Source organism: Ursus maritimus, unplaced genomic scaffold (assembly GCF_017311325.1).
Source record: "Ursus maritimus isolate PB19 unplaced genomic scaffold, ASM1731132v1 scaffold_24, whole genome shotgun sequence".
NCBI lineage: Eukaryota > Metazoa > Chordata > Mammalia > Carnivora > Ursidae > Ursus > Ursus maritimus.
Window position 1 is genome coordinate 30,647,934 of NW_024424897.1, and position 23,905 is coordinate 30,671,838.

The 23,905-nt window shown below is 42.7% G+C and overlaps 2 long non-coding RNA genes across 4 annotated transcripts in view; one reads left to right on the forward strand and one right to left on the reverse strand.

Moving 5' to 3' along the window:
- LOC103667368 overlaps positions 1–23,905 on the reverse strand; it is a 43,144-nt gene that overhangs the window by 10,968 nt on the left and 8,271 nt on the right. The gene's annotated exons all lie outside the window — the stretch shown is intronic.
- LOC121105026 lies at positions 7,957–23,898 on the forward strand. The gene is made up of 3 exons (XR_005837460.1): positions 7,957–8,626; positions 19,080–19,320; positions 22,917–23,898. It is a non-coding gene; the product is annotated as an uncharacterized LOC121105026 (long non-coding RNA).

Consider the following 23,905-nt stretch of genomic DNA (forward strand, 5'->3'; position numbering starts at 1 on the left):
TTTTAAGACAGAAGCTAGGGCTGGCCTGCAATCACTCCTAGATAAATTTCTTAAATGTGGAATTCTTAAATCTTGCCAATCCTCTTATAACACTCCCATTTTGCCTATTAAGAAGCCTAAAGGAGGGTATAGAATGGTATAAGACCTTAGAGTAATAAATGAAACTGTCATCCCTATTCACCCCACAGTGCTAAAGCCTTATACTATACTGACTCAAATTCTGCGCGATACAAAGTGGTTTGCCATGCTTGATGTAAAGGGTGCTTTCTTTTGTAATCCCTTAAGGGGAAGGGGCCCAACCTCTATCCACCTTTGAATGGGACCCATTAGGAGGACACCAAGCATTCCAGCTTACAAACACGGTCCTACTGCAGAAGTTAGAGACAGTCCCCATTTGTTTGGTAATGCACTCAGGAGAGAACTGACAGTCCTTACATGGCCTCAGGGAACAACGGTATAATATATCAATGATATTTTGATATGTAGCCCCACGAAAGAGGGCTCAGACTATAATTCTAGTGTTGTACTAAACTTTCTTGGGGAGAAAGGATACTGAGTATCATCAAAAAAGGCTCAAATTTCTTTTTTTTTCCCTAAAGATTTTATTTATTCGACAGAGATAGAGACAGCCAGCGAGAGAGGGAACACAAGCAGGGGGAGTGGGAGAGGAAGAAGCAGGCTCATAGCGGAGGAGCCTGATGTGGGGCTCGATCCCATAACGCTGGGATCACGCCCTGAGCCGAAGGCAGACGCTTAACCGCTGTGCCACCCAGGCGCCCCAAAAAAGGTTCAAATTTCTAAACAGAAGGTACAATCCTTAGGATATGAATTAACTCCTGGACATCATTCCCTGTTAATTGAGAGAAAAAGAGCTATAATAGAATTGGGGTCACCTGCCACAAAAAAACAACTCTGAACCTTTTCAGGAATGGCTGGATTTTGCAGCCTATGGATCCCAGGGTTTGGAATCTTAGCCAAAACTGTATGAGTTCGCTAGAGGGCCAGATGAAGAGCCTTTAAAATGGGATAAAGAACAAGAGGGGGTCTTTCAACAACTAAAAACTAAACTATCCTTGGCCCTGGCTCTAGCTCTACCGAACTTAGAAAAGCCATTTACCCAAGGGGCGCCTGGGTGGCACAGCGGTTAAGCGGCTGCCTTCGGCTCAGGGCGTGATCCCCGTGTTATGGGATCGAGCCCCACATCAGGCTCCTCCGCTATGAGCCTGCTTCTTCCTCTCCCACTCCCCCTACTTGTGTTCCCTCTCTCACTGGCTGTCTCTATCTCTGTCAAATAAATAAATAAAAAAAATCTTTTAAAAAAAAGAAAAGCCATTTACCTTATTTGCTGCCGTCAGACAGGGCCAAGTCCTAGGAGTACTAACACAAAAATGAGGGTATGAATTGAGACCTGATATTCCCAAAGCCATTGGCAAGGTAGCCCAAGGATGGCCAGCATGCCTCCAGGTAGCCCAAGGATGGCCAGCATGCCTCCAAGCAGCAGCAGCTACTGTGTTACTAGGAGAAGCATCTAAACGTTCAATGGGGTGGCCATTGACGGTGATGACTCCTCATCAGGTTCCAGCAGTTTTAGAAGCTGAAGAGCATCAATGGATGACAGGGAGATGACTAAGTATCGAGCTCTGCTTTTAGACTCCTCCAGTATTGCTCTCAAAATCTGTCAAACCCTAGCCCCGCATCCCTCATGCCTGGATCAGACCATGCCACTATTGCGTCTGCACGTGACTGTAAAGAGGTCATAGAACTAGTCTCTTCCAGCCTTCCAGATCTAAAAGATCAAGCCATAGCCAACGCTGACGATAGTTGGTTCATGGGCGGTAGTATTTTTATAGAAGGAGGGCAGAGAAAGGCTGGCTATCCAATGGCCAGTTTAATGAAAACTATTGAGGCCAACCCATTACCAATCGATATATTTTTAAAAGATTTTATTTTGGGGGTGCCTGGATGGCTCAGTCAGTGAAGGTCTGCCTTCAGCTCAGGTTATGATCCCAGGGTCCTGGGATTGAGCCCTATATCAGGCTCCCTGCTCAGCGGGGAGTCTGCTTCTCCCTCTGCCTCTCTCCCTGCTCATGCTCTCTCTCTCTCTGTCACAAATAAATAAATAAATTTTTTTTAAAAAAGATTTTATTTTTTAAAGATTTATTTATTTATTTGAGAGAGAGAGAGAGAGAGAGAGAGAGAGAGCATGAATGGGGGGAGGGGCAGAGGGAAAGAGAATGCTCAAACACACTCCCCACTGAGCCCGGAGCCTGATGTGGGGCTCGATCTCTTGACCCTGAGATCATGACCTGAGCCAGAATCAAGAGTTGGATGCTTAACTGACTGAGCCACCCAGGCACCAAGATTTTATTTTTAAGTAATCAGTACACCCAGTGTAGAACTTGAACCCACAGCCCTCAGATCAAGAGTCACATGCTCCACTGATGAGCCAACCAGGAGCCCCCTGATCGATATTTCAGCTCAAAAGGCAGAACTGATAGCTCTCCCTCGAGCTCTGCAGTTAGTTAAAGGCCTAAAAGTTAATATATATACAGACTGAAAATACACCTTCCTTGTACTCCATGCACACGGTGTCATCTGGAAAGAAAAGGGGATTATTCACTAGTCATAATTTCCCTATTAGATATGGACCTGAAATTGTAACTCTATTAAAGGCAGTTCATCTCCCTAAAGAAGTTGCTATAATGTATCTTAGAGAGGACATCAAAAGGGAAAACATTTCGAATCTAAAGGAAATAATTTAGCCGATCGGGCAGCCAACCTGGCAGTTCACGCTAACTAGTTATGAGTTTGATACCAGCAGTCTCTAATCCGTAAGCACTGTTGTTCCCGCGTGTACTATAGAAGAGAGCAACAGAGCACTTGGGGAAGGATCTACGAAAACTGCCAATGGATGGTATACGGATGATAAAGGAAAAATCTCTGTCCCTAAGGAAAAACAATGGAAATTAGCAACAGGTCTGCACCAGCCTACTCATATGGAAAGAGAAGCTTTATGGGATTTCACCAAATCCTCATTTGATGGACTAGGATTAAGAGCCCTTTTACAAAAGACACGTAAGTCTTAATGCAATACGTGCCCAGGTTCACTGAGAAGGTGCATTACAATCACCCTCCCCCCCCTTTTTTTACGAGTTTTTAAATTTTTATTTTTAAGTAACCTCCACACCCAACATGGGGCTCAAACTTCCATCCCCAAGATCAAGAGTCAAATGCTCTACCAACTGAGCCAGCCAGGTGCCCTGACCAGCTCCTCTTTTAACACTTGAACAAAGACATGGAACATAGCCTGGGGAAGACTGGCAAATTGATTTCACACAAATGCCACCTTGTAAGGGATATAAATATTTATTAGTCTATATAGATACCTTTACTGGATGGGTGGAAGCCTTCCCATGTAAGACAGAAAAAGCTACTGAGGTAACAAAGACTTTATAAGAGAAATTATCCTCGGCTTGATCTCCCTTGATCTCTTCAAAGTGACAATGGCCAATCCTTTACAGCCCAAGTAACTCAACAGGTAGCCCAAGCCCTTAAAATTAAATATTTGTTGCATACAAGCCAGCATCCTCAATCATCGGGCAAAGTTGAAAAGATTAACCATAATTTAAAAAGACACCTCACAGGGTACCTGGATGGCTCATTTGGTTAGGTGTCCATCTCTTGATTTTGGCTCAGGTTGTGATCTTGGGGTCGTGGGATCAAGCCCCACAATGGGCTCCACACTTACCACAGAGTCTGCTCCAGATTTTCTCTCTCCCTCTCCCTTTGCCCTTCCCCCACTTGCTCTCGAAAATAAATAAATGAATGAATAAATAAATAAATAAAATCTTAAAAAAAAAAAAAGACATGTCACTAGGATGAGCCTAGAAAGACAAGAAAACTGGATAACTTTTTTTTACCAGTTGGTCTCTTAAGAATTAGAACCACCCCATGGGAAGGGCGCCTGCGTGGCTCCGTCAGCTAAGTGTCTGACTCCGGCTCAGGTCAGAATCTTAAGGGCCTGGGATAGAGCCCCATGTCAGGCTCCACGCTCAGTGGAGAGTCTGCTTATCCCTCTGCTCCTCCCTCCACTTGCTTTCTCTCTCTCTCCCTCTCAAATAAATAAAATTAAAAAAAAAAAAAAAACACCTCATGGGAAAGATTGGGGTTAAGCCCTTTAAAAATTTTTTTTAAAGATTTTATTTATTTATTTATTTGAGAGAGAGAGAGAGAGAGAGAGAGCAAGCATGATATGGGGAGGGGCAGAGGGAGAAGCAGGCTCCTTGCTGAGCAGGGAGTCCTATATGGGGCTCAATCCCAGGAACCTGGGATCATGACCTGAGCTGAAGGAGGACACTTAACCAACTGAGCCACCCAGGCACCCCTAAGCCCTTTTGAATTAATACATGGTAGACCATTGACTTATCCTTGGACCCAGATTATAATAACCTCTTAAATTTTTCATACGAACATGGATTAATCCATATAACGCTCAACAAATATGCTAATAAGGTACTGCCAAAGCCAGACCTAAGGAGACTCAAATTTCTTTGCAAGTAAGCCCTGGACAACTAGTCTATTTAAAAGATTGGAAGGCAAAGAACTCTGGAGAACTAATTCCTAAGTGGAAAGGACCTTACAGGGTCACATTAAGCACTCCCACTGTGGTAAAACTAGAAGACCACTTGACATGGGTTCATATTTCCAGAATTAAACTTATACCCCCTTCAACACAGGCTGACAACAAGCTGGATGACGCGCCCTCATATTCTGTGAACCGGTGGAAGATCTCAGACTCCTCTTCAAACAATGAGATAAGACAACATGAAGGTCCTTTTTCTTCTACTTGCCGTCTACAAACCATACCGAAATGGTAACTCCTTTCTATAACGGGCGCAATGTTACTCTGAGCTCCAAAACCAACCTTCATGCTGGATTTGTGGCTTACTGCCCGTATCAAGCACTTCAGGCCCCCTTGGTGGGCTTCTCCATGACAAGGTGCAGACTGGCATCATTACGTCAGTACACTGCCGACATGATACATCACCCTAACACCAGCACATATAAGGATATTTCTGTTAGTAAAAAGGATGTTTCTTGCTGGCCTATGCTATGTGGTAGATGTTACATGGGACTCTCTAGGCTATATGAGACCTTTCTCTTATCCTCAAGCTATCCAAATTATAACTGAACATGCCAGTCCACAGAGGGGCTCCTGACAACAGATTTTCCGACTACATAATCTTCCTATCAATACACCTCGGAAGGGTTATATCAAATATAGGACAGATATATGTGGCTTACTCCCACAGTAGGACATCTAAGCCAAAGGCCCTTTAATTCTTGGAACAGAAAAAGCATACCCTTGATTTATGGCCCAATAATACTTGCCAAATGGGATGGCTTCCTCCAGAAGCCCGTGACCATACCATTATTTTAAGGCAACCAATTGGTTTGTTACTGACTGGACAAGGTGACCAGACATCAGATGGCTAGCACTTAATGGAACCCAGTGGTTATGTGGGTCAAATTCATGGCCATGGCTTCCACGAGGCTGGAATGGAAGATGTACTGTAGATTATGCCTGGACTCATGGCTGTAGCAATAAGACTATCATAAGTCCAGCTAATCTTCCATATCTAAAACAATGCTGGACAAGGTCTGCGTTCCACGGGTATGACCATCTGACATCTATTTTTCTTCCATCAGTAGGTCTATAAGATGTTAAATGGCACATGGAGGCCCTGATAAATACACGATTAAGGCCTTAAATAGCTCTCAAAAGAGTATTATATTATGACCCAACTGGGTAAAACAGTTACAAAATAGAATGGCATTAGATGTTTTCACAGCAGTGCAAGGAGGAATATGTGCCATTATTAGAGCAGAATATTGCATCTACATTCCAGACAATGACAAAAATATAACAGGGTTTCTTACGATGTGAATAATCAAATGGGTGTTCTTACAGGCCCTACATTGCCACTTAGTGACTGGTTACATTCCTAGTCAGGAGGTGGGCTATGGTCTACACTAAAGGGTTCTCATTACTCTTCTTATTTTCGTCATAATAATAATCCTGACTCCTTCGCCCAGCCAACAGATGGCCCTTACTACTCTAAACAAATTCACCCTCATGTCCACTCTGGACTCTATAGCAATGGCCTTCTGTTATAGTTACTTGTAAGGATAGATTGTGACCAATCTAGGTCACATCCCTATGGATGTGGGGACACATAGGAACAGCCCTATGACCCCATCCGCTTGAAGAAGTTACAGGAGATGAGCCCTTTGTCCTTCAAAAACCTAAAGATGTAAGGACTGAAAATTGGTCAGGGGAGAAATGATGAGGGATAGAAGCAGAAAAATGTTCACCTTTAGCTCAGAAGGCTGGCCTATAGCCTGCATAGTTTTGATAAGGATCAAATACGTGCTGGTTGCTGCATTCTTAAGGGTCTCATGACTGTCTGTACGTCTCACCTATAGTTAATATCAAACTAAATAAAAAGCACCGAGAAACCTTGAGAAAGTAGTTTTACATGTAGAAATATGAAGACATTTATGATTTAATACTCCCTACATGCCCCCTTCCCCTTGGGCACTCAGCATCTGGTCACCAGCTTCATACAGCAAAAAGTGCAGCTCTTTCTGCCCACGGGTCCTTTCCCCATGCTACTTAAACTTACTAAGTTGCACCATAAAACGTCTCAAGAATTCTTTCTTGACCATCACACTCAATGATCCTACAACATATATACTCGAACGTTGCTAAGAGAGTAGATCTTAAATGTTCTCACAACGAAAAAGAAGTGGTAATTATGTGACGGGATGGAGTGGTAGTTAATACTACGGTGTAATCAGTTTGCAGTTTATAAATGAATGCAGTCAGTATGTTGTATACCTTAAACTTACACAATGTTATGTGTCAATTATTTCTTAATAAAGCTTGGTGGGGGGAGGTGAGGGGGTGGGAAGGCAGAAATGAGCCACCAAGCCTGGAAAAGACATGGAGGAAAGTTAAATGCCTATTACTAAGTGAAAGAAGCTGGTCTGAAAAGGCTGCATACACACTATGATTTTAACTATATGACATTCTGGAAAAGGGAAACTATACAGTGAATACATCAGTGGTTGCCAGGGGTCAGAGAGGAGAGAGGGAAGGGAGCAATCAATAAGTGGAACACGGGATTTTAGAGCAGTGAAACTATTCTGATAGTGTGCATGACATTATGCATTTGTCAAAACCTACAGAACTATAAGGGTGCCTGGGTGGCTTAGTTGGTTAAGTGTCTGCCTTTGGCTCGGGTCATGATCTCAGTCCTGGGATCAAGCCTTTCGTCCTCGGGCTCCCCACTCAGCAGAGAGCTGCTTCTCCCCCTCCCTCTGCCCCTCCCCGCCCTGCTCGTGCTCTCTGTGTGTGTCTCTCTCTCTCAAATAAATAAATAAACAAAATATTTTAAAAAAAACCCTATAGAACTATATAACACAGAGAATGTGGTGTAACGTAAACTATGGGTTTTAGTTAATAATAACGTATCAATATTGATTCATTAATTGTAACGCGTGTACCACACCAACGCATGATGTTAATAATCAGGAAAAGTGTGTACTTGGGAGAGGGGGTATATGGGAACTTTCTGTATTCACCACTCAATTTTTCTATAAATCTAAAACTGCTCTAAAAAAAAAAAATCAAGTCTGCTAATTTTTAACAATATAAGGGAAATAGAAGAAAACAAGCCAAATTGTATGTTTTGGAATTTCTCGAAAAGGGAGAATTGCTTTAAAAAAATCGCTGAACTTAAATTAGGTTGAGAGAACGATGAATGACCTAAAGAAAATTATTATCATCTAGAAGGACTTTACATTCGGATTTCCTCTAAGTGACTCCAAGTTCTTCTTGCACCTTAACAAGGAAAACGGAAATCCTGAAAATGTAAAAGACAGGCAGAAAGATCCAATCATTCTACTCTGCAGATGTGTCCTCCAATCTCTCTTGTTTAGCCCAGCAGTGCTATTGTTCGTAACCATCCTGTATCTGCTGCCTTTGTTTTCTGGTTCCAGGGAGGGGTGACTCATATTCACAAAGGGTGGGGGGTACAGGGAGCCCTCCAGAAATTTGAGGAGAGTGAGGAAGAACTTCGAAATATTAATTCCAGCATTCACATTGCACCTACATTTATAAACACTGTTGATATGGCTGGGAATTGCCTCCAGAGATTGGGATACTGTGCTATTGGAAGATTCCCCAGCAGCAGTGGTCTCAGTTTTACGACTTTTTTTTTTTTTTTTTTTAAGTAGGCTCCATGCCCAATGTGGGGCTTGAACTCACAATTCTGAGATCAAGAGTTGCAGGCTCTACCAACTGAGCCAGCCAAGCACCCCCCAGGTTTGTTGCTTCTTAACTGTTGAAAGCCATATTCCCGCCAAGTGTCTGGGAGGACACACCCAGTTCCCCAGCTCTGGCTAGATTTGAAAGTGAAAGGTTCTCGCTGAGCTCACTGGCTGGGAACTAAGCCACCTGTCAGAAGGGAGAACGGGTCGCGCTTAACTCGAGGGTGCTCCCAAGTGGCTGTGGACCAGCAACAGTCCCCTGCAAAGAGAGGCAAGATGTGTGAGCCAAACTGTAAGTACAGAAGTACCAGTGCATAGGGAGCTGGAGAAGTCCAGGGTGCAGAATCCTTGACCATAACTTCCACTAGTGGGCTGCATATGCCAGCATCACAGGGTAAACCAGGAGCTCAGAACGACTCATCAATCACTAATATTTTTTCAGCACTTAATCTGTAGCAGGCATTGGGCTAAATGCTTATATGAGATATCTCATATCTTCGCATATAATCTTCGCAACGATCCTAAGAGGCAGGCTTTGTATCTCCAGCTGACCGACGAAGAGGTGAGGCACGGAGAAATTAAGTCACCTGACCAGGTCATGAAACTATTATGTGGTAGAGCAGGGAATTGAGTCTGGCTTGCTGGACCTGAGACCTCGTCCTGAGACCACGCTAGTGAGGAAAAGGGCAAAAAGATTAGGAAGAGCAAGTGTTCCTTAAGTGGCTACGGTGGCTTTCAGCTATTACTGCTTGATATGGGCTACAGATGGGTCTATGATAAAGCAAGAACCTAAGTGGGGCCGGCAGGGGTGGGGGGTGGGTGGGCTAGGATGGCGTACAGTTATGATGAGGGCTTTATTATAGGAAGAAAGCTTTTCAAGGTCAGAAGTATAGTCTCAGTACCACTAGTGCCTAGCATGGTGGTGAGCACATAGTAGGTGCTCAATAAAAGTTTGCCAAATGGATGCAGGAAAAGACCCTTTTATGGGCCATCACAGCCATTTACATGGAATTACCCTTAGGGCCCTGGTTAATATCCAATTGCCTGCTGATGATACTCTTATTATTATTATTGTAAAATATAGATAGCATGAAATTGACCAGTTTAATAATTTTTAAGGGTATAGTTCAGCCTTAAGTACATGTTGTGCATGCTGATGATTTTTAAATGATACACAAATTAAGAGAGCAACAATGCCTTTTCTCCCTAAACTAGTCAGCAGTGGTATTGGTCAGGATGTCATAGGTTATGCTGCGGTAACAAAAAACTCCAAAATCTCAGTAGCTTTAAAAAAGCAAAGGTTTAGTGGGCACCTGGCTGACTCAGTCGATAGAGCATGCAACTCTTGATGTCAGGGTTGTAAGTTCAAGCCCCACATTTGCCATATAGCTTACTTAAAAAAAAAAAAAAAAGTAAAGGTTTATTTCTTGCTCATGCTTACATATCCATTGCAGGTCGCTGGGGGCTCTGTCCCACATTATTCTCACTTTGAGAGCCAGGATGGTGGGCGAAATCATTCTTAAGGGTATAGTTCAGTGGCATTAAGTACACGTTGTGCATGATGATGATTTTAAATGATGTGCAACTTAAGAAAGCATCTGGAGTGTTGCTGGTTCTGTGGCAGAGAGAAAGGAGTAGCCAATCTTGCACCTGCTCTTGAAATGTCTGCTCACACGTTACTGGTCAGAGCAGGTGCCATAACCATCCCTAACTTCAAAGAGGATGTGGCAGTGTGCTCCTATCATGGGTCTGGAAGGAAGGAAACAGAAAATTTCTGAAGAGCCTGGTGAATGAGTACTGCTAGTCTCTTTCGGTTTCAAATGAGAGAAATCAGATTCGAACTGGCCGATGCCTTGATCCTGACTCCTGTTGATATGTCAACGACTGGCCGGGTAGGTGGAGGAAGAAGCTGGGAATTGGGGTGACCACAACTTGGCAACTGATCCCCATGTCTGAGAAAGTCAGGTGGGTGGATAGCACCTGGGCCTACTCCCAACATTTACTGGGCCCAGGTAAGAATACAAATCTCTATTTGTATTCTCACGTACCACGTATTAAATAACTAAAACTTAAAATCAAACAAATAAAGGGCTAAATGAAATATATACTCTCTACTTTAACAAATACAGCTTCATCACAATAAAACATACTTTCATGGCAAGAGAATAAAAAAAACATCCATAAGGGGCACGAGCTGGTTCAGTCAGTAGAGCTTGCGACTCTTGATCTCAGGGTTGTAAGTTCGAGCCCCATGTTGGGTGTAGAGATGACTTAAAAATAAAATCTTTAAAAAAATCCATAAAACTATAGTTTTTATATGACTGAAAACCAGCAAAATAGCAAAGATAACTGAATGTAATTATTACTGCAGATGTAAAGCCATGAATATTAACTTCAGTTTCCTTGTTTATTTTTTTCTTTTTGGTGATTCATCTATATATAATATACATAAATAGTCTTCCATGGCTTTTGAAATGTATTACTTTTAAAATAATAAAGAAAAAGAAACAATATTTTCATTATATTTCATAATATAATCTAGGTAAATTGAGTAACAAAGATTTACTTCTAATTATGTTGTGTATGATTTCTTCTCTTATGTTGAAACACATCAAATTAATAATCTCATTTTTAAAAAATGATTTTATTTATTTATTTATTTGCCAGAGAGAGGGAGAGAGCACAAGCAGGGTGAGTGGCAGGCAGAGGGAGAAGTAGGCTCCCTGCTGAGCAAGGATCCTGATGTGATCCGAGGACCCTGGGATCATGACCTGAGCCGAAGGCAGACACTTAACCGACTGAGCCATGCTGGTGTCCCAATAATCTCATTTTGAGTTCTTCATTTTATTTATTTATTTATTTTTATTTTTATTTTTTTAAGATTTTTATTTATTTATTTGACAGAGACAGAGACAGCCAGCGAGAGAGGGAACACAAGCTTCATTTTATTTTTTTATTTTTATTTTTATTTTTTTAAGATTTTTATTTATTTATTTGACAGAGACAGAGACAGCCAGCGAGAGAGGGAACACAAGAGAGGGAACACAAGAGTGGGAGAGGAAGAAGCAGGCTCATAGTGGAGGAGCCTGATGTGGGGCTCGATCCCATAACGCCGGGATCATGCCCCGAGCCGAAGACAGACGCTTAACAACTGAGCCACCCAGGCGCCCCAAGTTCTTCATTTTATATAGTGATCATTTGGTGCATTCTATCTATCTATCTATCTATCTATCTATCTATCTATCTATCAGGTTCCACGTCAAGCATGGAGCTCAATGCAGGGCTTAAACTTACAACCCTGAGATCAAGACCTGAGCTGATATCAAGAGTCAGACGCTTAACTGACTCAGCCACCCAGGAGCCCCTCATTTCGTGCATTTTATTTTATTTATTTGTTTTTAAAGATTTCATTTATTTATTTGGGAGAGAGAGAGAGAGAACGAGTGGGGGGAGGGAAGAGGGAGAAGGAGAAGCAGACTCCCCACTGAGGAAGGAGCCCAACACAGGGCTGGATCACAGGACCCCTGGATCACGACCTGAACTGAAGGCACAGGCCTAACCATCTGAGCCACCCAGGTGTCCCCATTTAGTGCATTTTAAAACTTTTATTACATGTTGAACATATTTGTATCACATTTTGAAATAATTTCTGTGAAACCTAGAAAATTTCCATTGTTTTCTATACATGTTGAGCTGCCTTGCCACAAAAAGCATCGTTATCTTTCATTAAATACTGCACACACATAATTTTATAAGAACATCATACATCACAGAAGAATTTGTCTACGTTGAATACTATTTTTATTTTGCTCTTTGTCTACGTTGAATACTATTTTTGTTTTGCTGTTTATTCTGTCTCTTAAAAAATTAATTCTAGTGGTCATGTAAGTATTTTTTGTGTGTATGTTAAGTTTCACTTCATTCAAGAACCTGTGTGTTTCCAGACAGAAACACCTTAATTGGCCAAGGCTGATCTCAGGATCAGTTGTAAAACTGTCACAGCAGGACTAACAAAATATTTGTTTTGGGATCTAGGATGTACAAACATAAGAGCTATTTCTACAATTTCTTTCCCCATCTAAAATAATTCTGCTGTAAAGTGGAATAGTAAATTTTCTGCCATGTTCATGTGATTGACAATTATAACCATTATTATTTTTTAAGATTTTCCTTATTTATTTGACAGAGAGAGTGAGAGAGCACAAACAGGGGGAGGGGCAGAAGGAGAGGGAGAGGCAGACTCCCCAATGACCAAGGAGCCCAATGTGGGGCTGGATCCCAGGACCCTGGGACCACGACCAGAGCCAAAGGCAGATGCTTAACGACTGAGCCACCCAGGCGCCCCTATAACCATTAATTTGAATTAGATTGTACTTTGCTAGGGATGTATTTACACTGTCAGAAAGATGTGACAGGCATTTTCAGGATCACTATCCAATAAGCATCGTAAAGCTCCAGAGGTTTTTGGTTTTCAAATGCAACTGCAGATTTTATAAATGCAATTTTCTTCATGTGCAAATGGACTGCCCAGAATTGCACTTGGCTTTCTGAGACATGACTTTGTTATGAATAATTCTTTTTCTTCCCCTCATTGTTTTTTTTGTTTTTTTTTAAAGATTTTATTTATTTATTGACAGAGATAGAGACAGCCAGCGAGAGAGGGAACACAAGCAGGGGGAGTGGGAGAGGAAGAAGCAGGCTCATAGCGGAGGAGCCTGATGTGGGGCTCGATCCCATAACGCCGGGATCACGCCCTGAGCCGCCGGGATCACGCCCTGAGCCGAAGGCAGGCGCTTAACCGCTGTGCCACCCAGGCGCCCCTCCCCTCATTGTTTTAATCAATAATTAAGTCTTCGTTTAATGAAGAATGAGAAGTTGCAGGAATTTCAGCTGACCTTTTCAAATTGTGGGTTGGGAGATTTTTTTGGTGGTTGTTTATTTTCGTTGTTCATTTGATTAGTAATGAAATCTTTGTTAACTAAAGATTTGTAAAGTCCTGTCTGCAGTTTTTAGGTGGGTCATGCTCAGCTCACTTTCACTGTTTCCAGGTTTTAGAAATTTAAACTGATGACCTTTCCATTTCCTCTTCTTTCGGGCTCTTCTCTGAACTCCACTTCTGCATTTTCTGTTCTCTATGATAATCTCACTTTCAAAATTATTTCAATAAAGCTGACATTTATATCCAAATTTTTGGAAAATTTACATTCTTACTGAAATTTTTATAAAAACTCATAATTCTAGCATTCACTGTGCATCTAGTTGCTACTGTATTTGTCCATCCAGTTGCCAATTCATATAATGTTTCATAAATGTTGCATCTAGCCCTGCACATATACACATTCAAGAGTCATATGAATTATTTGATGTTACAAAATATTCCTTAGCTGTCACTTGCAACTGTTGCAAATACCAGAACCACTGCACCCCTGGGAAATGATACCTTGTTGTGTAAGAACCCATTGCATTCATTCTAGCTGGGACGAAGGGTTTAACAAGTTGACCCATTTGTCTTTCTTTTCTTAAATGCTTCCTCCTCCTTGTACTCTGGAGCAGTGTCTAGCTCTGTGTTAACAGCAGCACAATTTACAAATCTACATGGCATTTGGTTTCAATCCCTTCTTGTTTCAAGGACATAGGGCTGGAAATGTAATGAAACAATTTCTTGGGACCTGAACAGTGTTAGTCACGAGAACAAATGTTCAGGGTTTGTGGGTTATGCTGTGCCAGCCCTGAGCGCTGAATCCCAACTGGTAGGCGCCCTTACGTTCCTTAAGATACCTATCTGTTGTGTTCCTGTTATGTGATGTCCTCCAAAGTTCAAGAGCTGAGGCTCTTTTGCCTGGGGTAAGGGCAGTGGTGGCCACTTTGTATGTTGTCTTAGGAAGGAATGAGAGATCTTTGGAAAATGGGACCCCTGGCAGTCTAGAAACTAGGAGAGGGGTTCATGACTGGCTCAGTCAGAGTAGTGTGTGACTCTTGATCTTGGGGTTATGAGTTTGAGCCCCACGTTGGGCATAGAGACTACTAAAAAAATTAATAAACTTAGAAAGAAAGAAAGAAAGAAAGAAAGAAAGAAAGAAAGAAACAAACAAACAAACAAACAAACAAACAAACTAGGAGAAATGAATTAGTCCAGGTGAGATTTGGGAGTGGAGTGAAGACAGGCAGATTCACAGTACGGCTAATGAAGCTTTGAGGTCCTTCACTTGACACAGATTACTCCAACACGCATACCTAATTTTGTGTTCTTTTTCTTAAAAATGGCCTCAGCCCATAAAACGTTAAGTTTGAAAAACTTAAAGCAGGGTACCAAGACTAAAGCCACGCAGGTTCAAGGTAGTTAATGGCCTGTCCCCCTCTGGCAGCGTCCTGGCGTACTTGCTGGGAACCAGAGGTGTATGAGCTGCAAGCACAAGGCCTGGGCCAACCCAGTCAGGTTGCACAGTAATGTCTGAAACAGCAGTAGCGAGATTCATCCAAATCTCCGATCAATAGAAATATGATGCAAGTCACACCTGGAATTTTAAATTTTCTAGTGGCTACATTGAAACAAGTAAAAATAAACAAATGAAAGTATTTCTAATATATTTTATTTGCCCTGATGTATCCAAAATAGCAGTGAAGTCCTAAGATGCGGTATGTATTTCACCCTTGCTGTACATCTCAGTTCAGACTCGTCATATTCCCGGTGCTCAATAGCAATCTGTCACTCGTGGCCACCATACAAAGCAGTGCAGCTCTCCATAACCCCATGGTCTCTACTTTTCAGTCAATGCTGGCTGGGGCACTGTATTCCTTTCCTATTGCTGGTGTAACAGATCACCCCAAATTTCATGGACTAGGATGATACAACTTTATTCTCTTACAGTTCTGGAGGTCAGAAATCCAAAAATGGTCTTACTGGGCTAAGATATTGATCAGGCTGCCTTCTTCCTGGAGAAACTGTTAACCTTGCCTTTTTGAGCTTCTAGAAGGCTGTCTGCATTCCTTGGCTCATGGCCCCATCACTCCCACCTCTGCTTCCATAATCACATCTCCTTCCCTGACTCTAACCCTCTCACATTTCTCTCATAAGGACCCCTGAGATTATGCTGGGCCCACACAGATAATTCATGATAATCTCCCTACCTCAAGATCTGTAACTTAATGACATCCATCAAGTCTCCTTTACCATGTAAGATGGTGAATTCACATGTTCTGGAGATTAAGATGGGACATCTTTTTGAGGCAGTATTTGCCTACCACAGGTGCTTAAGAGAGGCTGAGGCTTCAGGGGAAAGATGCTAGGGACTTCAGCCAAAGTAGGGTCAGGGAAAGAAAGAATGGCTCCATTTTGTCCAGAGTAAGAGCAAGAATAAGTTGAAATTCCATAGGCGAAAAATGGAGGAAGCTGAAGGTGTTGGGTCTTTGGGGTAAAACCTGGTTCAAGGTTGTCCTAACCAGCAGGCTCCCTGTTTTCTCTCCTCTCCTCTCCCCTCCTTCCCTCCCCTCCCTTCCCTCCCATCTTCCCTCTCCTCTCCTTTTCCTTCCCCTCTCCTCTCCCCTCCCCTCCTGTCCTCTCCCATCTTCCCCTCCCCCTCCCCTCCCTCCTTCCCTCCCTCCCTCCCTTCCTTCCTTCCTTCCTTCCTTCCTTCCTTCCTTCCTTCCTGCTTGCTTTCACTATTTAGGAAACCTGTCACAGTTTCCTAAATGGAGCTTCTCTTCAAGGATCATATCCATTCCACACCACCTCCTTCTTCCCTGCCTGCTACGCACACACATCCTCAGTGCACAAATCAGGCAGAACTCTCACGATGTGCTCAGTGGCAGAGTGGACCATTCAAAAATTAAAGTATTCAGGGCACCAGGTGGCTCAGTCAGTAGAGGATGCGACTCTTGATCTCAGGGACATGAGTTCAAGCCCCACGTTGGCCATGGAGACTACTTTTTATTTTTATTTTTTTAAGATTTTATTTATTTATTTGACAGAAAGAGAGGCAGCGAGAGAGGGAACACAAGCAGGGGGAGTGGGAGAGGGAGAAGCAGGCTTCCCGCTGAGCAGGGAGCCTGATGCAGGGCTCGATTCCAGAACGCTGGGATCATGACCTGAGCTGAAGGCAGACGCTTAATGACTGAGCCACCCAGGTGCCCTTGGAGACTACTTTTTAAATTAAAAAAAATTTTTTTAAAGATTTTATTTATTTATTTGAGAGAGAGAGAGAACATGAGTGAGGGGAGGGCAGAGGGAGGGGGACAAAGAGACTCCCTTCTGAGCATGGAGGCCTACTGGACACAGGGCTCAATCCTAGGACCCTGAGATCATGACCTGAGCAGAGTCAGATGCTTAACTGACTGAGCCACCAAGGTGCCCAAATATTTTTAATTTTTAAATTTTTTTAGAGAGACAGAGACAGAACGCTTGAGCAGGGGAGAGGGGGAGAGGGAGAGGGAGAGAGAGAATCTCAAGTAGGCTCTACCCCCAGTGTGGAACCCAATTCTGGGCTTAATCTCACAACCCTAAGATCATGACCTGTGCCAAAACCAAGAGTCAGAGGCTCAACAGACTGTGCCAGCCACCCAGGCACCCCTGGAGCCTACTTAAAAAAAGTAAAACATTCATTGAGTGAAAGAATAAATATGCATTCATGTTCTCGTGGGAATACTATTACAATAGGACAGTGGACTCCTGACCGAGGACTTGGCACTGGATAAATCAGAGATATGGCCAAAAATACATCGTAAAAGATTATAGAATCTGTAATCACCTAGAACAATAGAAGTGTGCGACTCCACAATTTCCATAAGACGGACTTCAATGTACTCTCTGCAATGATCACACAAGGAGTCCAGTGAGCGGTGGAGTATGTAAAAGTGCCATTGCATCATATATTTGATCTAGAGCCTAACTGGATGGCTATAATATGGCCAATGAAAATCTTGCTCAATTTGTTGGAGTTTAGGATGGCTCGTACGAGATGCTTTAATGATCCAAACTATCTCATAGAGCCTTTATTTTCTCTTGGTGTATCTCCCTGGAGCCAGCAAAGTAATTTGAACTATTTTCGTGAGTCAGTGCACCCAGTGCTCAAGTGCTCAATGTGTTACTGGTAACGGTGGTCATCCTAGCCAACTTGGCCCAGAGCACTGAAGGAAGACACAAGGGAAGGGGTGGAGACCTGGTACTTCGCACACCTGCTCAGGGGTGCCTGGCTGGCTTAGTTGGTAGAACATGTGACTCTTGACCTCAGGGTCATGAGTTTGAGTCCCACGATGGGTATGGAGATTACTTAAAAAAAAAAAAAAACCCACTCCGGATATACCCAGGGGAGATGGTCCACAAGTGTGGGTTCTGGGAGGCTGTCCAATCTGTAGGCAGAGCATGGAATCTGGGGACCAGGACAATTGATGATAATAAGCATTTATTTAGTAAAGCAGGAGGTATCAGGAGGTATCTGATATGACAGAGGTTGATAGAGGGTAGCAACAGAACAAGTAATAAATTAACACCCTTGGTACTCTTGGATGCCACACTCACCACTTAAGATGCTTTGGAGTGACCTCCAAAGATCTGTGACATGTAGTCATTTGTCATTTTGCCAGGACAAGCATCTTAAACACCTGACACATGGGAACCAGTTGAATGAATGACGAGTATCCCATCCCACTAAGACTCTGGTTCTTAGCTCATCATTGGGCGTGCAGAAACTTTCTTTACGTAATAAAAAAAAATGACAATAAACACAATTTTTTTCTTTGGAAAAGAAAGTCAGCTGCTGATGCTAGTATTAAAGTAAAGAGAAATTCAGTCAGAAAATGAAATATAACTGAATGTCAGAATCAGCTGTGCTGGGCTCAAAGGGAGGAACATTCCAATTGGACTCTATACAAAAAAACAACGAAGAAGCTGTTGGACTATGCCACAAAAGCTGGTGATCAAGGGAAAGTTACATTTCAGTGAAAGTCGAAAAGGAGACGAAAATGTGATGAGGCCATGTACAACAGGCGGGTGACTGCTTCTGGAGAAGAACCACTTGTACAAACGATGTCGGGGTTCGAAGTGGCTTGGAGGAGTATTGCTCAAGCGTGTCATGAGTTGGCTGCAATAGGAACTCAAACTTGAAGGAGCTGATATCAGGAAAGCCTGTTTGCAAGGAGTGCCCACGGCTCCTGGGTGGAGTTCAGAGGACTTGGGGGGGGGGGGTTGGTAGGGTACAGCAAGTCAGGGACTTAGTCCTAGGAGGCCTAAAGAGAATGCTCAACCGATAATCAAAAGGGCATTTTTGGCTCCGGGAACAAGGCAGAAGCCAGCCAACGGAACCTAAGAAAGGGGAAAGAAGTCACAGGTAGTCTCTGAGCAAAATTAACTTTGTGTTGTGTCCCTGAGCAGCAGACTTAACATCCTTAATCTTCCTTTTCCAAAGTTAGAATTTGTCCTAAAAATTATGACAGGGCTGAGCCTCCAGATCTGGGAGGAGGATTGAGGGCTCTCAGGTGTAGCCTAGAGGGCTGCAGAGCCAGGAACCTGGAAGGGTATGAGAATAACTGCCCAGGGAGAAGGGCAGCGGGTGGCTCGGGGTCAGACTGCCGCAGAACCCCTAGGCAGATCAAGAGCTACAGCGTCTGATTCTTTCTTTACTGGACGGCCTTTACATGAAGCTCTCTCCACGTGTGGCTGCTTGGATAAAGCTTAGGGCAATTTGTGTGGTGACGGTTTGAATAAGTTGGGATCTATATTTCCCAGAATCCTTCTCTCTGTGTGATTCCAGGTAGGAGTTGGCCAGAAGAGGAATTTGCATAAGATTCGGAAGGTGGAGGTGAAGCAGCAGCCATTACCTTGTGAAGGCTGTCAGGGTTGGAAGCAGTTACAGATAGATGCAGAGTGCACGCGGGTTCCAGATTGTTCTTGCTCTCCTCCGCTCCGGATCGGCCTCTTTTTACCAACTGCTGACCCTACTGATGGACGGTGGCCCCAGACTCACCGCCAAATGCTTGACAGGAATCCTCAAAGTAAGTAACTACACAGGGGCACAGCTTCCCACTGACCTCCAGCGAGCTTGCCTTTGCTGTCCCATTTCAGTGCTGGATGTGTTTAGCTTCTCAGTTTGACCAAGCAGTGACCTCTTCTCTGATCCCGGACTTTCCGACTGGTCCTGTACTTCCTGAGTTACTCCCACCATTGTCCACGCTCTCCTTCCTGTAATCACTTCTTCATCCCATAACTTGTAGGATTTCTGCTTCCCTGAATAACTTCTGACTCTATTACTAGTAGCCTGCGTAGACTCCAGGGCAATTGAAACATGGAAGTTTCCACCTGCTTACTTATTACGAAGATTCTTTGGTTGCAAGAGACAGAAAGCCATATTGAACAAATTTAAGCCAAAAAAAAGGGGACCTTGCTCGGCTCCTATCCTCAACCCATGAAAGTGCAGGGGTGACGAAAGCCAGGAGTTTAAAAACGGTTGGTCTCCTCTGCTCTTTTCCTGTTAGCTTTATTCTTTCCTCCATCAGGAAAGACTGATCAGCCCAGCCTGGGTCATATGCTCACCACCTTGTCCAGTTACAGGCCGGAGGAATGAGGCATTATAACTGACCCAGCCTGGACCACCTCCTCCCCACCTTTATGTTTTGGGGTTCAGTCTATTATCAGAGGGAATGTAGCACCAGTGTGGCCCCTGTGGTATTGCTGTGAGCTTCATCTACAACGACAGCACCCCATTTAGTAGATTAAATGGGGCAGTTTTGAGCATGGATAAAGCCCTTTCTAGCTAAGGCATCCAAAGAGAGATCTAGTGTTTGGAAGACACAAACAAATTGCATAGGCTGCTGAGAGACTCTGACAGTACACTAAAATGCTTCAAGACCTTTTCACGCTGTACGGGAAACCCTACAAACAACCCCCAGGATATTACTGGGCATCTTTCTTTCTTTCTTGCTTGCTTGCTTAGATTTTATTTTTTAAGTAATCTCTACACCCAACATGAGGCTCGAACTCACAACCCCAAGATCAAGAGTCGCTCTTCCAACTGAGCCAGCTGGGTACTACTGGACATCTTTAGATGGATCTCTGAAACATGTCTCATGAGAGGCTTGCTAAGACAGGCAGAAGACATTCTGACAATGAAAGAGCAGAGACCATCTTTGCTCTTAGACATTACAAGAAACAAGAGAATGAAGGGAGAAATACAAGTTTTAATCAGGAAATGAAGCAAGGGAAAGATGGAGACCATTACATCCTTACCACGTTGAGTCTCTCCAACCACAAACATGGTATATAATCTCTCTGTTTGTTTAGGAATTCTTTTATGTCTTTGAATAAAGACTTGAGTTTTTCCGTAGTAGTTTTGACCTCATTTTGTTAGACTTCTTCCTAGATAGTGTATAGATTTTGGCCCTATTATAAATGGTATTTTTTAAATTAAATTTTCTAATTGTTTGCTACTGGTAAATCAGAAAGCAATTTGTGAGTGGGGACAAGGATCTTATGTCTAGAAACTTTAGTGAAATTTCTCATCAGTTCTAAGAGTTTATCTGGAGAGGCTCTTGAATTTTCTATATATTATATGACTCCTAATTTTGACATGAAAGTTAATTTTTCTTAGGTGAAAAATCCAAATGAAATAATACAAATCTAGGACCATAATACCCTGTACTAATTTTCCTCGCTTTAATATTTATACATAAACTAGCATTTATTTAGCTCTGACTAGAAATCTTATGGTCTATGGAAGTGTTTTGCAAAGTGTGTTGCATCTACCAACATAAGGTTTTCATATTTCATACAATATTCTTTCTTAGAGATACACAAAAGCTCTGAGAAGTCCTGCAAAGAAATCTTTCTAACTTGGTTAAATCCTACATTCCAAACTGATTTCATCATGAAACCCCTTTTCAAGCAATATCTTCCAGTCTTCTGAAGAACTACTTTTTACAAAGGGCACACTTTGGGAAATGATGGTCTTAGGAAACATAGTCATTGTGAAAATTGCTTAACACCAGGATTTTCTTAAAGAATCTACTGTCTGTTTCACTATATTCTCTGGAAGCTGGGCTGGGTGGAACAAGGCTCTACTTGGCATCTTCATTTTCTACTCCTCAGTCTTTAACAATAACTCCCTATGGGTTAATGCCAGGATTATAAAAGAAAGAAAAATATGCATATTAAATCTCATGAGACTACCAACTACTTCTATTCCTCAGGAAACGTCCACAGCTGGTCACAGTGGGAGATCATCCTTGAAACTGTCAATATATTTTGACTGATATGGAGATGAGATCTTTCTTTGCTTCTGTTGCTCTTCCTGCTAAACCCCAGGCCATCAGCTCTTATGCCATGTTTTTTTCCTTACATTGTGCAGAACCACACATGTTTATCGAAAGCTGTCCTTTCTGTGTTCTGGATTATGTACAAAGGCTACAAATTTATCAGAGCACAAGTAAATAAATGGAAATAGAAAAAGCCTACAAGTAGGAACATATTTTATTAGGGGGAAAATGTTTTAATTATGTAAATCTTCCTTGTGTTACTGTTTTTTTAAAATAAACTCTATGCCCAGTGTGGGGCTCAAACTCATGACCCTGAGATCAAGAGTCACATGCTGTAACACTGCCAGGTACCCCTTGTATTACTCTTTCTGATCAGAGTGTTTATTTGATCATTTGAAAGGATAATGATGTATCCATCTCAGTGGGTCTCACCCTGGTGTACACCAAAATCACTTGTGGAGCTCTGAAAAAATATAAATAGCTGAGCCCTCCCTGAGTCCATCTGAATTAGAATCTGTATGGAGAATCTTAGGCACCTGTATTTTATTTATTTGAGAGAAAGACAGTGAAAGAGAGAGAGAGAGTGCACGAGCTGCCGGAGGGGCAGAAGGAGAAGCAGACTCCCCACTGAGCAGGGTGCCCAATGTCGGGCTCAATCCCAGCACCCTGAGATCATGACCTGAAATTGAGAGGTGGACACTTAACTGAGTGAGCCACCCAGTGCCCCAGGCACTTGTATTTTTAAAAGCTTTGCAATTTATTCTTGACCATTTACTCCATGGCCTTTCTTTTTTAATAAACCATTTTTCCATATGGCCTTGTCTAAATTTTCCTCTGATTTTGATTTTAAATAAATTTTTTTTAAAGAAAATAAATCCATTCCAAACCCACGAAAAAAATTTTCCATGTCTGCTTCTAGTCCGTTTTCATGTAGAGACATTTTTTTTTTTAAAGATTTTATTTATTTATTAGACAGAGACAGAAACAGCCAGCGAGAGAGGGAACACAAGCAGGGGGAGTGGGAGAGGAAGAAGCAGGCTCATAGCGGAGGAGCCTGATGTGGGGCTCGATCCCATAACACCGGGATCACGCCCTGAGCCGAAGGCAGAGGCTTAACCGCTGTGCCACCCAGGCGCCCCTCATGTAGAGACATTTTTGAATTCTGAATTTGTCGCTTAGCATTTTATCTATAAAATTTTCCATGCTATCATATAATGATAAGAATTGTCATTTTAGGAAATATATAATATTCCAGAAAGTATTTATTTGTATCATATTTTAGCTAACCATTCCCTTACTATTGGACATTTAAGCTGTTTCTCTTTTCTTTTTTTTTAAAGGATCTCTATACCCAAGGTGGGGCTCGAACTCACAACCTTGAGATCAAGAATCTGGTGTTCCACTGACTAAGCCAGCCAGGTTCCCCTTGTCTCCATTTTAGACTGCTCTAGAGAAAACGGCAATGAAGAGCTTGATGTGTATGTTGCTTTTCTTTTGAATCAATTCCCCTGAGATACTTTTCTGAAAATCTAGTTATTGGGTCAAAGGATATGAACATCTTTTATGAGTTTTCAGGGAGGAGCAGGCAATACTAGAGGCCTGTTGGGTGTTCCCATAACAGGTGGAAAAAATGTTTCCAAATGCACCAGTCCTATTACCCTCCTTAGGAAGTAAGTCAAGAAAACGAATAACAGTATTCTGTCACTGCTCAGCTATCTCGTCTACCATGTGACAGTATTTTCCTTGCATTCTAATTCTCAAAACAACACAACCCAACACAACATGAAACAAAACCCTGGCAAGTTAGAACTTATTGCCCCTCATTTTACAGAGGAAGAAAGGGTGGAAGAGATTTTGAGTAACGTGCCCAGATTTGGGTCTGGGTCTTAAGACACCGGCAGCCTCAGCCTTTCTCCTCTTGGAGCCCCAGGCCCTACAAAGGGAGGTCCAGCAAAGAGGGAGGTCTGGAGAGATCACAAAGAGAGAGAAACAGACACTGGGCCAGCCCAGCTGTTGCAGCTATGACAGCCGAGGCACTAGACACGTGAGGGACGCCATCTCGGATCCCCCGACCTTAGTGGAGTCCCCCAGCCAACAACAACAGACGGAGCAGAAACAAACCACCCCAGTGAGCTAACAAACAGTGGCTGTTTGACGCCATTTCAGTTTTGGGATGGTCTGGTATGCAACAACGACCAACGGGAGCAACACGTTTTATTTTGGCGAATGTCAAATGCAGAAGGAGTACCATTCGAGCTTCCCTGACTCTAACACAGGCGGAATAAAACTCACCGGCATTTACCACCTTTCATCCCACCTCTGTACTCAC